The 12,952-nt window shown below is 46.8% G+C and overlaps 1 protein-coding gene across 14 annotated transcripts in view; it reads right to left on the bottom strand.

Annotated features, from left to right (window-relative positions):
* Positions 1-12,952, bottom strand: part of LOC129834874 (neogenin-like) — a 249,315-nt gene that overhangs the window by 56,562 nt on the left and 179,801 nt on the right. The window lies entirely within an intron of this gene.

Below are 12,952 nucleotides of genomic sequence, written 5' to 3'. Positions count from 1 at the left end.
ATAGAGAGAAATACAACTCTATATGCAAATGTATGCTGGCCATAGTACATCTATCCATCATGACACACTGAGGAGATGCTTATTCAGGGAGACTAGACGATCTGTTTATATGACAGATTCCAGCGGTGCCATGACCTTGGATATTGAACAGAGTGGTGTGGGATTTGCTGTATATTACAGATAGAAGTGAGAACACACTCCACACACACTCCACACACACACACACACACACTCCACACACACACACAGGGAATAGATTCCCCTGTATATTTGAGTAGAGGGAAGATAATAAATAAGTGTCATTCTACAGAGTTACAACATATTTTCCTTGGGCACTGAGTGAAAATTCTCCTCACCTCCTATAATAAAAAATACACGCCAATATAAATGTAAACAATCTAATCATCAACAAAATATTCAATCACAGAAACAGCCAACAACTGGGAATACTTGGGCTCCATCTCTCTCAATAAACATAAAGCCATTCTACAAAGAGGGCCTGAGGAGGATATACATCCATCTGATTCATACCTGTAGAAAATACATTAAGTCCGGTTCATTTCACTACAGCTTCTCTGTAATGACACGAGCCATTAGACGGAATGCAGAGATGACATTCACAGTAATCATTCACAGCAATTACTGACTAGTACACAGAGTGAGCTGTCTGTCAGTGTGACTGGGCTGCTGCCGGGAAAGCATTGGGAACTGTTTACTTGACATATCTGTTAATCGTGTGACTTGAGGTCATATCCTCATATCATAAACAGTTCTGACATGTCTATGACAGTTGTGTGTGTCCATTTGTGTGTGTGTGTGTGTCCATTTGGACGAGTGTGTGTGTGTCTATACGGCTGTATGTGTACGTAGGACGCTCTCGGTCAGAGACGGTTTTAGGCTTGGGCGGTATACCGTATATACACACCGTATACGGGGGTATTTGGAAAAAGCCATTGGACGTTTTTTCAATACCATTGATTTTTGTTTTTATAAATGTGAATATTTGTAGCTACTTTTTAAGTAAATACCTGCAGTCAACTTGTGCAATACATTAGGAGATAAAGATTGTGTTGTTTCATTTCACCTGTCACATCAATTTTCATTATGAAGTTTACATGTGGTGTTTGTTTACAAGCACACTTGGACAAAAGACTGGGGCCTTGTGAGTCACTGTTGTGCAGAATGTGCCAGGTGATCAAATTACAATATGGAATTCACAACTAAATGTTTGCCAGCTAGATATCTTATAACTATTAAGTTAACTGTCAAAAATGTGCTAAAAGCTCTGCAATTGTGCATTTGGTTTGCTAATTTAGTAGCTAGTTAACTATCTAGCTGCAGAGAATCCCCTCTTGGATCAAGAGCCTTGTGGCTTATATTTGTTATGTGTGTGCAGCAAACTGTAAGTAGCATTTTTGAGTTAGTTGTGTAGTTTAGGTAAGACTGTATAAAATCTTCACAACGCGCTTGTTAGCATTTAGTTAGCATTCCCTATGGGACTTTTTAGCAATGCTAACCTTCAGATTTCAGAGTATCAGTGGGGTTTGAAACCAGCGCCCCGTGTGTTCCGTGCCAGTATTACCGAATATCCTGGTTTGGCACAAGGTCGGTATGAAAGTATGAATCTGGATACCGCCCAAGCTTACTCCGTTGGGCCGGGGCTTGCCCCCTTCCACTCCCCTCAGTCCTCTGGGCTTTAAGGCTCAGCTGGAGGATTACCATTCTGTTGGAGACAGAACCCGGAGCAAATTGCCGGGGAAGGAATAAAGGGAAAGGAAAGGGGGAAGAAAGATGGCAGTCAACTGGGTGGAGAGGCTCCTGAGCTGCCTAGCGAGGCGCTGGCATGCGGCCACGTGCTAAGGACCACTATGTCCAAGTTGGCACCGGGCATACAGCGAGTAGATGAAAACCATAATGTTAGTCTCAGCGGTACTATAGAGAACAGGACATGTCTCAGTCTCCTCCTTGTTAATGTTAGTCTCAGTGGTACTACAGAGAACAGCACATGTCTCAGTCTCCTGGTCACAATCAGTCTTCCATCTATTCTCAGCCATGGACAGTTATAGTAAGGAAGAAATTGAGTAGAATCCTAGATTTCTACTGTAGCTGTTCTGATGGTCTATTTCTAGTAGATGAATTGTGTCATTAGGGCGTGTGACACTGGTAATGAATGGCTGGCATTAGGAGCTAATGAGGAAAGTTATCCTCTACCTCAACCAGGTATCTGGGTACTGCGTATAAGAAAGACAAAAAGATTCAAAGGAAACCATTAATAACGTTAGAATCTTATTAAACATACTGTACTTTCCAGGGCAGCTGAATGATATCAGTGGAGCTCTTCAGGACAAAGATTTCCAGTACCTTTTCAAGTTTGATTACAAGGGAAGTAACTGGTGCCTAAGCTTCTAGTAATGTCAATACGAGTTGTAGAATACGTCAACTTTGTGGGCATATGAAAACATAACTGGCAAAATGAGCTGCCACTTTGTCTGACGGGTAGACGTGTAGAAGAAAAGTCGGCCGTGGGTTTTAAAACGTGAAGTCCTGTCTCGGCACACGTACACCACAGGACAATTAGCTCATTGGCAGGCTGTTGGGCTTTCAAACATCTCATTTGCTGTTATATACAAAGAAAGCATGGTTATTTAGGATTCAGGTCAACAATGACGTCACCAGGCAGTGTTCAAAGTCGCTACTATGTAACTTGGAGAGTGAGAGGTCTTGCCAAGTGTTGCATAATGGTAAAACTAGTCTCAGAAGTGAAGGAAACAGTCTCTGCTTCTGTCTGTGGGTTGGGTTCATGTAATGTAGCTGAACAGAGCCACATGGCTAAACGAGTGGCTTATTACAGAATGAGCACTTTTATCTCCGGGAGGAAAGGAGGGAGGAGAGAAAGAGGGAAGAGAGACGGTCATGCTCCTCAGCAGAAGAGGATGAGATATGGCACATGAAAAGGAGAGAGCTGATATAAGATGGTTAAAAAAATACTGAAAGAGCTAAAAGATTTAAAGGAAATGTCTTGATTCCTTTTTCGGCAAAATATCATGGTCAGTTAAGCAGCTAAATGAACACATCCAAGCTTTCATAGAACTTCAACAAGAACATGTGTGATGGCAGACAGACTGCGCTCTTGACTGATTTGTGATGTTTCCTCTGAGATGTTCTGAAACGGCGTTTGTGGGGGGTTCTGATCAAGCGAGAACGATTGTGGTGTGGTCGTATCCAATTGGTTGCTGCTGGAAGCAAAGCGAAGACCATTTCAGTCATTCATTTGTTCAAGAGGCCATGTTCTCTTGCTAGTCTCCAGCCGATAACATCAGAGGAAAGAGAATTCTGACAGCTCGTGACATTTGGAGAGGCTCTTGATGTGTCGACAAAAGATACAAACTCGGGTAAGAGACAGACAAATGTCTTCAAGACAAAAACGAGGGAGGGAACGAGAAAGATGGAGAGGCAGATGAAACATGTCGTTTGTTCTTTATCTCCCGGTCCCTTGCTTCCTCTCGTTCGTCGGTTGGGCAAGCGTTGGACTTGTTCAAGAGGAGGACGCTGTTCCCCCACCCTCCTCTTCGGGGCCGCCTCTGCCTGTTGGCCTTTGAGGACAAAGTGGTTCTGTTTCTGACACCTTTTTACGTGGTGAGAGGAGTCGTGAGGGACGGGAGAGGCATCTGATTTCTTATAACGTTTATAAGGGTTACAGAATGCCCACTGCCCAAGGCACAAAACACAGATCAGTAACTTGATACACATGGGGTTTCCCTCCTGAGAAGGTGGCATTAAAGCTGGTTTTCAGTGAGGCTCGCGCCACAGAGAAAGCAAAGTAGTCCACTGTAGCGCTAAGGTTAGACATGAGTTCATGGGTTCTGGGTGATTTGGAGCTGTCCGCATGAGTTCTCGGTATCTCCATATTCATTTCTTCCACTCCCTGCACCATTTCAACAGGTGTTTGCAGCAAATTGGAAATCTGGGATCTAAAACATGGCATATTCTTTATTTTATGAAGCACAGATAAGGAAAGTATTTTCTGGAACAGCTCATTGTAAAGGAATCCAAGGACAAGTGAAGGGGTTGGGAACTTGAAGGGCTTGTGGTACGGTGGTTCAACATTAAGTAGAAAACCTACAGCTACCAACAGTGTTGCCAGATCACACAACTCATTGGAAGACACTTTATTTTTTCTTCGGTCGTCAACAAAGAGCCAAATAACTGCATTACAGCCTAAAAATAGAGCAAAGTGGAACTAAGGCATCAGAGACGTGTGGAAGATGAAACATTTGGGATGGGTCTGTTTTTTTTGTGTGTTTTTTTTAGGGGGGGGGGCTGTTTTCTGCCTGAGGACCCTCTGGCTGGTGAGATAAAGGGATGGAGCTGCAGGAGGACAACACAACTGAAGTGGACGGGCGGATCTGGTGGAGAGGGTGGTTGGGGGGGGGGGGGGGGTCACAGCATGACAGAGCAGGATTAGGGAGCCCCCCTAGTGTTCCAGGCATCAGGGGATATGATGGAGTGCGTGTACGGAGACTCTCATCTGGTGAGGGTGGAGAGGTAGGCTCCCTAGAGGTCTAACCTCCCTCCCTGTCCCCTGACTCCTACACCCCTGCTAGGGCTAAAGCAGGCCCATGGAGCAGTCAGTCTTACTCCTTTTGCCCCCCCGTCCCACTCATCTCCCCCATCCACCTACTAAATCTCCGCCCTTGCCACTTTAAAGTCCTTCCCTCTATCCGTGGTCTCAGAGCGCCTGCATGCTAGTCTCCCATCACAAGAGTGTACGAGTTTAATTCACACACAGAAAATTCCCCTTGGACTTTCATCTGCTTTGAAACACATCTGATAATTGAATCAGGTTGGTTCCATCAATAATTAAATGTCTGGTGTGTACATGCATACATACAGCATCCCCTTCCTCATCAGACAAACATCCTTCCCTGATCCACTTCCACTGTAGGGTCATGATTGTATATCATGCACCCCCCCCCCCCCCCCCCCCCCTTCGCCCAAAACATGTGAGGCCCCTGCTGTGGCATGAGCCCTGATATGTAAATGAATAAGAGCATGGACATATTTTTCTATGTTGATTGCCTCCCCCCCCCCCGTCTTGTAGTCTTTCTTTGGGGAAATTAGCATCCAGTGGTAAACATGCTCAGTGGAGAAGAAACGGGAGGGGCACTCACAGGGGTTCCTCCTATAGAGTTAAAGAAGCAGGAAATCTGTTTTACCCTACATCATCATCATAATCCCCAACAGGCCGCAGGTTCTTATTACCTGGTGTGTGAATTGAATTCTCAACACGTAACTGTGTACAGTATGGTAAGTGGTTTGATATCTCAGGGGTGCTTGTGCCAGGTTTCTCCCAACAGGAGGAAAGGGCCAAATAAATTAACTGTTAGTGTAACTCAGAGAGGAACCCCCCCCGGATTCAGTGTAATCAGGGTCACTGGGATGGTCTATGTGGGGTGGATGTCACGCATAGGGACATCGAGGCGGGTAGCCTATTATATACCACTCTGGAATGTTGCATGATGGTCAATATGCGTAGAGGGAGGGTGGCACGACAGGGGGCGGTTGACGTGAAAAGGAAACGCTAGCCTGGCAACGCCTCTCATCTCTGAGCCAGGAGCCCAGGGACCCCGCTGGGGGTCAGGTGACCTGTCGGGGTATAAAGGAAGAGCTTTGTTTTTGCGCAACGTGGCGCTTCCACCCATTTAGGCCGAGTATCACCCTGAAAGTAGACTCCGGGGATGGGTGCTATCCAACAACAGCAACCAGCATCCTGGAGGGAGTGTGAGTGATAAAGTGATAGGGAAGGTGTGACTGGCGCGTGAGGCTGAGGCAGGTGACACACCAAGCCCAGGTCAGGGCTAAAAACGTCCGCGATAACAAGGTTGAAAGTGTGACCTTGAAAAAAAGCAATGAAAAGATACAGTAAACTGGAAAGAAACATAACCTTTCAGTTTCCATTGTAAAAAGAAAGCGGGTTGAATTATCATACAGAATAACAGAAAAACACACAGATGGTAATATTCTGTCCTCGGGTAAGCAAATGAATCTCAGAGATGGATTTTTTTATACATTTTAAATCTTTATTTAACTAGGCAAGTCAGTTGAGAACAAATTCTTATTTTCAATGACGGCCTAGGAACAGTGGGTTAACTGCCTTGTTCAGGGGCAGAACGACAGATTTGTACCTCGTCAGCTCGGGGATTTGAACTCTGCAACCTTTCCTTTACTAGTCCAACGCTCTAACCACTAGGCTACCCTGCTGGAATGAACAATCAGGGAAAATATACAAAGAATAATAAGCTTCAGGAACCAACCACTGCCGGTCCTAACCATTGTAGAGTACACAAAGCCCAAGGGAGAAAATTGTCAGTCAAACCCACGTTCACGGTCCTTGAACAGAGTGTGGTAAATACAAATACATACACACACACACACAGTGGAAACCACACTCTTCTGATCAGCTGCCTAACTGCTCACAGTGGAAACCCCACAGACCCAGTAATCAGAGGTAGACGGAGGAAGTGGGTGTTCTAGTTAGGGTTGTCTGTGTTTCTTCTACCATTACTTACTGTAGGTGGGCCGAGCCTTCTGGGTAACACTACCATTACTTAACGTAGGTGGGCCGAGCCTTCTGGGTAACACTACCATTACTTCCTGTAGGTGGGCCGAGCCTTCTGGGTAACACTACCATTACTTAACGTAGGTGGGCCGAGCCTTCTGGGTAACACTACCATTACTTCCTGTAGGTGGGCCGAGCCTTCTGGGTAACACTACCATTACTTCCTGTAGGTGGGCCGAGCCTTCTGGGTAACACTACCATTACTTCCTGTAGGTGGGCCGAGCCTTCTGGGTAACACCACTATTTAGTGTATTTACTATTGATGGGGCACTAAGAATACGTTACTACTGTAGGCTGCATGTTTGGACTAACCTCATTTCTATACATTTCTAACATTTTCAAAACATTTCATTTCCAATCTTGAACGTACTCCATTTAAACTAATATCACACTAGCTGGTCCACCATCCATCTTCCAAGGCGAATAAAAAGGCCCTTGTCAGAGTGCGTAGCTGTAAAACCAACAGTCGCTCTGATTCAATTCGCCATCTCTCTGACTCGCTCTCCCTCTCTTCTCCGAGGCCTTCCTGAGAGGGGGGCAAGATGCGGGGCGCGTAAAACTGTCACATTTACATGGCTGTGAGCGTCGCACGGGGACCACTGTTCGCTTTATGACTTTACAGACGCTGCTACAGACGCCACAGTGACACACAACACAAATAGTGTCTGGTCGCCCTGTCCCTGAGCCCGGCCTGAAGATACAGCTTCTATCCCCCTGACAGACACTAGGGGTTTACATTTGTGTTCTTGTTGGGTTGTACAGAGCCCCAGAGGAGTCCCTACATTTTATTTTTAGCACTGCTTTCTCTCATCTTCGTTGTAACTGGGAAGGCTGTAGTAGTATACTGTAGTGGCATTCTGGGCGGCAGTACTATTCTGGGCGGCAGTACTATTCTGGGCGGCAGTACTATTCTCTGTCCCAGTACTATTCTGGGCGGCAGTACTATTCTCTGCCCCAGTACTACTCTGGGCCGCAGTACTACTCTGGGCCGCAGTACTATTCTCTGCCGCAGAAGTATTCTGTAGATACTATAGTTCCTCTCTTTCCAGTCTAATCAGTTTTAACTTACTGATCGCAAAAACACATCCATCAAAAACAGCCCTGCTAGGTTAAATTATACTCTATAATATCCTATTGATTCTATCCCACTCTGCTATGCCCAACTGAAAACTTCCCCAGCAGCTTGGCTGGCAAGCCTGGCAGCGGAGATCTCCCCCTCTCTGATCTATCACTATGTCAGCCTCTGAATTCCAACACCACTGATTTCAATTTATCATCCGACTGCTCCCACGCTCTGCAAAACAAAAAAAGCACTCAGCCAGTCATTAGATGGAGAAAGTCCATTTCTCAACAGGCATTTGTGTTTGGCTGTGGTGAAAGTGCTCTGTGTCCTGTCAGTTTAGTGTTGACTAGAGTGGTTTTCTGCTCTGGGTGGGGACTGACTGGGACAATGTGCTGAGGAAGAGAGATGGGGAAGAAGGGGAAAAAAAGAGAGGGAAGAGGCTGTGTGTGTTTGTGTGTGTGTGTGTGGGGGGGGTAGGGTACTGGTCATTATGGGTGGAATGACTGATTCCTGTTAAAGCCCCGGTGTGACTGAGCTCTTCTTGGTTTTATCCACTCCACCCACTACCCTGGTCCAATGCACTACCCTGGTCCAATACACTACCCTGGTCCAATACACTACCCTGGTCCAATGCACTACCCTGGTCCAATGCACTACCCTGGTCCAATGCACTACCCTGGTCCAATGCACTACCCTGGTCCAATGCACTACCCTGGTCCAATGCACTACCCTGGTCCAATACACTACCCTGGTCCAATACACTACCCTGGTCCAATACACTACCCTGGTCCAATACACTACCCTGGTCCAATACACTACCCTGGTCCAATACACTACCCTGGTCCAATACACTACCCTGGTCCAATACACTACCCTGGTCCAATACACTACCCTGGTACAATACACTACCCTGGTACAATACACTACCCTGGTACAATACACTACCCTGGTACAATACACTACCCTGGTCCAATGCACTACCCTGGTACAATACAGACACTTGACTCACTACCCTGGTAAACTACAGACACTTGACTCACTACCCTGGTCCAATACACTACCCCTGGTCCAATACACTACCCCTGGTAAACTACAGACACCTGACCCACTACCCTGGTACAATACACTACCCTGGTAGAACACAGACACCTGACCCGCTACCCTGGTACAATAGACAGACAGATATCAGACGCGCTACCCCGGTACAACAGAGGCGCTACCCCGGTACAACAGACGCGCTACCCCGGTACAACAGACGCGCTACCCCGGTACAACAGACGCTCTACCCCGGTACAACAGACGCGCTACCCCGGTACAACAGACGCGCTACCCCGGTACAACAGACGCCCTACCTCGGTACAACAGACGCCCTACCTCGGTACAACAGACACGCTACCCCGGTACAACAGACGCTCTACCCCGGGACAACAGACGCCCTACCCCGGTACAACAGATGCCCTACCCCGGTATAACAGACGCACTACCCCGGTACAACAGACGTGCTACCCCGGTACAACAGATGCACTACCCCGGTACAACAGACACCATATTTTAAAAAACAGGAGTCCTATAAGTGTGAGATGAAGTAGACTCAGCCAATCAACTCCTGCTGGTGTTTGATTATCCTATACAATTCCCTTCTACAGCGGGAGCCTCCGAACCAGGGGGGGGGGGGGTCAAAACATATTCTGTATGCTGAGAGAGGAGCACTTGAATATCTGAAGAGGTGCTTACATGCTGAGGGGAGAAAAACAAGCATTCAAATGCAAAAGAGAAGAACATCTCTTGAATGAATGTGGGAGGAAAAGGCAGAGGGCAGAGGAGCAAACAACATCCTCAATGCCTGTTCATTCGCCGGTTTCCTGCATTAGCTCCCCTCCAATACTGACTGCCCCTCCAATACTGACTGCCCCTCCAATACTGACTGCCCCTCCAATACTGACTGCCCCTCCAATACTGACTGCCCCTCCAATACTGACTGCCCCTCCAATACTGAACGCACTATATGTTGACTACATTTTGTTCTTAGTTTTAAATTACAATGTCAATCTAAAACCCAGCCATATAATATACACACTTGACTGTAAATGACTAGAAAACCAGACATGTATAGACCACAAATGACTACAGAGACCAATAAGATGCTAAACTAGCAACACCTAACAACGTGTGGTGGCCTGGCTCAAATAGTTCTAAATGGTGACAGTAACAATACTACCTAAACCTTTTAAAAGGCTCTGTTCCTCACCATTATAGGAGAGGACAGGAGAAAGTGAGGCCGGTTTACAGGGTGAATTAACTAGGGTCACTTGGCCACCCTCGCATTATATAATTAGTCCCATCCAGGTCCATTTCTGCTGTTATCCTGTTCTAACATCTGTTTGTAACTAGTCACCCAACATTGCACAGAACATATGGCAAAGGAAGGAATGTGTACAAAAATTGCTCCGGACTGCAATTTGAGGGCTATTTTTGGTCTCCGGCTCCAAAAAGTAACTGAGGGTTTTAAAAACGTAGCAGTGAGCTGGTCTGTGTTCGCTTTGTTGAACTCCTGAAGGAAGAACACAAAGAAAGGTTTTTTTCTACTCTGGTCTCTTCAGTGAAGTAGTGGTCGTTCATGGAGGCTTTTCTGTCTGAACTTGGATGAATAGGAAAGAAATGTTTGGATTACAAAAAGATACACAGAAAATCAATATGTTCAGTATTGGAACTTTTTCTAAATTCATTCTTTACACAACTGAGCACAGACATGATTCAAAGCCCTTTTTCTATCATAGACACGAATGCAACCGCGGCAGCAGTGAGGGAGAAGGGGCAAATCTGATGGGGGACGACATGGGAGAGAAGAGGGGGACGAGGGGGAGACACAGGAGAGGAGGGGGACGAGACACAGGAGAGGAGGGGGACACAGGAGGGGGACGGAGGGGGGAGACGGAGACACAGGAGGGGGACGGAGGGGGGAGACACAGGAGGAGGGCGACGGAAGGGGGAGACACAGGAGAGGAGGACAGAGGCACAGGAGAGGAGGGGGACGAGGGAGCGGATAAGGACCCCCAGCGGTGAGGGGGACAGCCGGTGAGGGTGAAGAGAGAGAGGACAGTACGGACAGCACATTTAGCACTTGGCCCAGTGGACAGAGGTGCACAGGGGACAGAGCAGGTGGCTGATAGGAGAGAGCGGCGGGAGGGGAGAGTTGACAGATGGCACCAAGGAAGATCTGTGTACACTAACCCGGCACAGGAGAGAAGATACGTTCCAGAGAGATCTACTCTCAATTTACAGAGCTAAAGGAAGAAAATCATCTCCCAGCCTCAGAGAGCGATATTCACAGAACAGCACGGTCAAACTGGGCCGTTTCTATGGAAGGGAATACTTACTTTGGCACCTCTGTGAGGCAGCTTTTGTAAGAAATTATAGGATTGTTTAGGATGCTGATGGACCACATGCTGACACAGGGAGGAATCAAATGTATGGAAACTGGAAATAAACAAAGTGCATATGATGGATATTTACATCCACTCTTCAGGGAAAATGAACTTCCCACATTCACTGTTTGTGTAGCTGTAAACAGGGCACTGAACTCTCGACTTTCATGAGAAGAAGCGACCATGATGTAATGTAGGGGGAGAAAGGGATGCTAGCCTGGCAGCTGTAGCCAATAACCTATTGTACCTTACAAAGGCAGTAGGAATCATTAAAACAGCCCTTTCATGTCATGGGATAAGAGTGCTCTCTCTAACGTCCTGCTGAGGGCAGGCGAGTGTGTCAGACCGTCTGCTTTACTGACTGATCCCAAACAAAAACAAGTTCTAGGTCACAAGACTCCCCTTGCTGATCTCCCTCGTTGAGCAATTATTTGAGATATGCATAATGCTACTTAAAAGCTGCAGGTCATCTTTATTTCTGACTTAGTGCCTTCCAACGGGGAGAAGAGAACACTGTTTGGAGGGAGCTATCTGACCGACACCCCAATTTATGCTAATCCATGAACAACCTGCTCAGGAGTAACGGGACAATTCACACGTGTTAAATCTGGTTACCTACAGAAATGCAGTTCTGCAGTTAGTTTGGTAGCTACTATAGATATCTGTAGGTGGATGTGCCGGTTGTTGGAATCATAATGTACGGTGCTTCTTGATTTGGCAGAGAAACAGCACTTTTAAAAGCAGGATGGAGAAGAAAAAACTTCACCTCGTCATCACCCAGCACCAGATTGGTATTTTTCCCATTCCCCCACATGGGCGTTTTAATACACCCAGTCCTATTTTTAGGAACTAAATCTATTCTGGTGTCTGGTGGTGTTGTCTTTGTTTCTGTCCCTACCTCTCCCTCTCCCTGGAGGTTTTGGGTTGTCTTTGTTTCTGTCCCTACCTCTCCCTCTCCCTGGAAGTTTTGGGTTGTCTTTGTTTCTGTCCCTACCTCTCCCTGGAGGTTTTGGGTTGTCTTTGTTTCTGTCCCTACCTCTCCCTGGAGGTTTTGGGTTGTCTTTGTTTCTGTCCCTACCTCTCCCTGGAGGTTTTGTGTTGTCTTTGTTTCTGTCCCTACCTCTCCCTGGAGATTTTGTGTTGTCTTTGTTTCTGTCCCTACCTCTCCCTGGAGGTTTTGTGTTGTCTTTGTTTCTGTCCCTACCTCTCCCTCTCTCTGGAGGTTTTGTGTTGTCTTTGTTTCTGTCCCTACCTCTCCCTCTCTCTGGAGGTTTTGTGTTGTCTTTGTTTCTGTCCCTACCTCTCCCTCTCCCTGGAGGTTTTGTGTTGTCTTTGTTTCTGTCCCTACCTCTCCCTCTCTCTGGAGGTTTTGTGTTGTCTTTGTTTCTGTCCCTACCTCTCCCTCTCCCTGGAGGTTTTGGGTTGTCTTTGTTTCTGTCCCTACCTCTCCCTCTCCCTGGAGGTTTTGTGTTGTCTTTGTTTCTGTCCCTACCTCTCCCTCTCCCTGGAGGTTTTGTGTTGTCTTTGTTGCTGTCCCTACCTCTCCCTCTCCCTGGAGGTTTTGTGTTGTCTTTGTTTCTGTCCCTACCTCTCCCTCTCTCTGGAGGTTTTGTGTTGTCTTTGTTTCTGTCCCTACCTCTCCCTCTCTCTGGAGGTTTTGTGTTGTCTTTGTTTCTGTCCCTACCTCTCCCTCTCCCTGGAGGTTTTGTGTTGTCTTTGTTTCTGTCCCTACCTCTCCCTCTCTCTGGAGGTTTTGTGTTGTCTTTGTTTCTGTCCCTACCTCTCCCTCTCTCTGGAGGTTTTGTGTTGTCTTTGTTTCTGTCCCTACCTCTCCCTCTCTCTGGA

The sequence above is a fragment of the Salvelinus fontinalis genome, chromosome 35 (assembly GCF_029448725.1).
Source record: "Salvelinus fontinalis isolate EN_2023a chromosome 35, ASM2944872v1, whole genome shotgun sequence".
In the NCBI taxonomy this organism is placed as follows: Eukaryota; Metazoa; Chordata; class Actinopteri; order Salmoniformes; family Salmonidae; genus Salvelinus; species Salvelinus fontinalis.
This window is presented reverse-complemented; position numbering and strand designations above follow the sequence as displayed.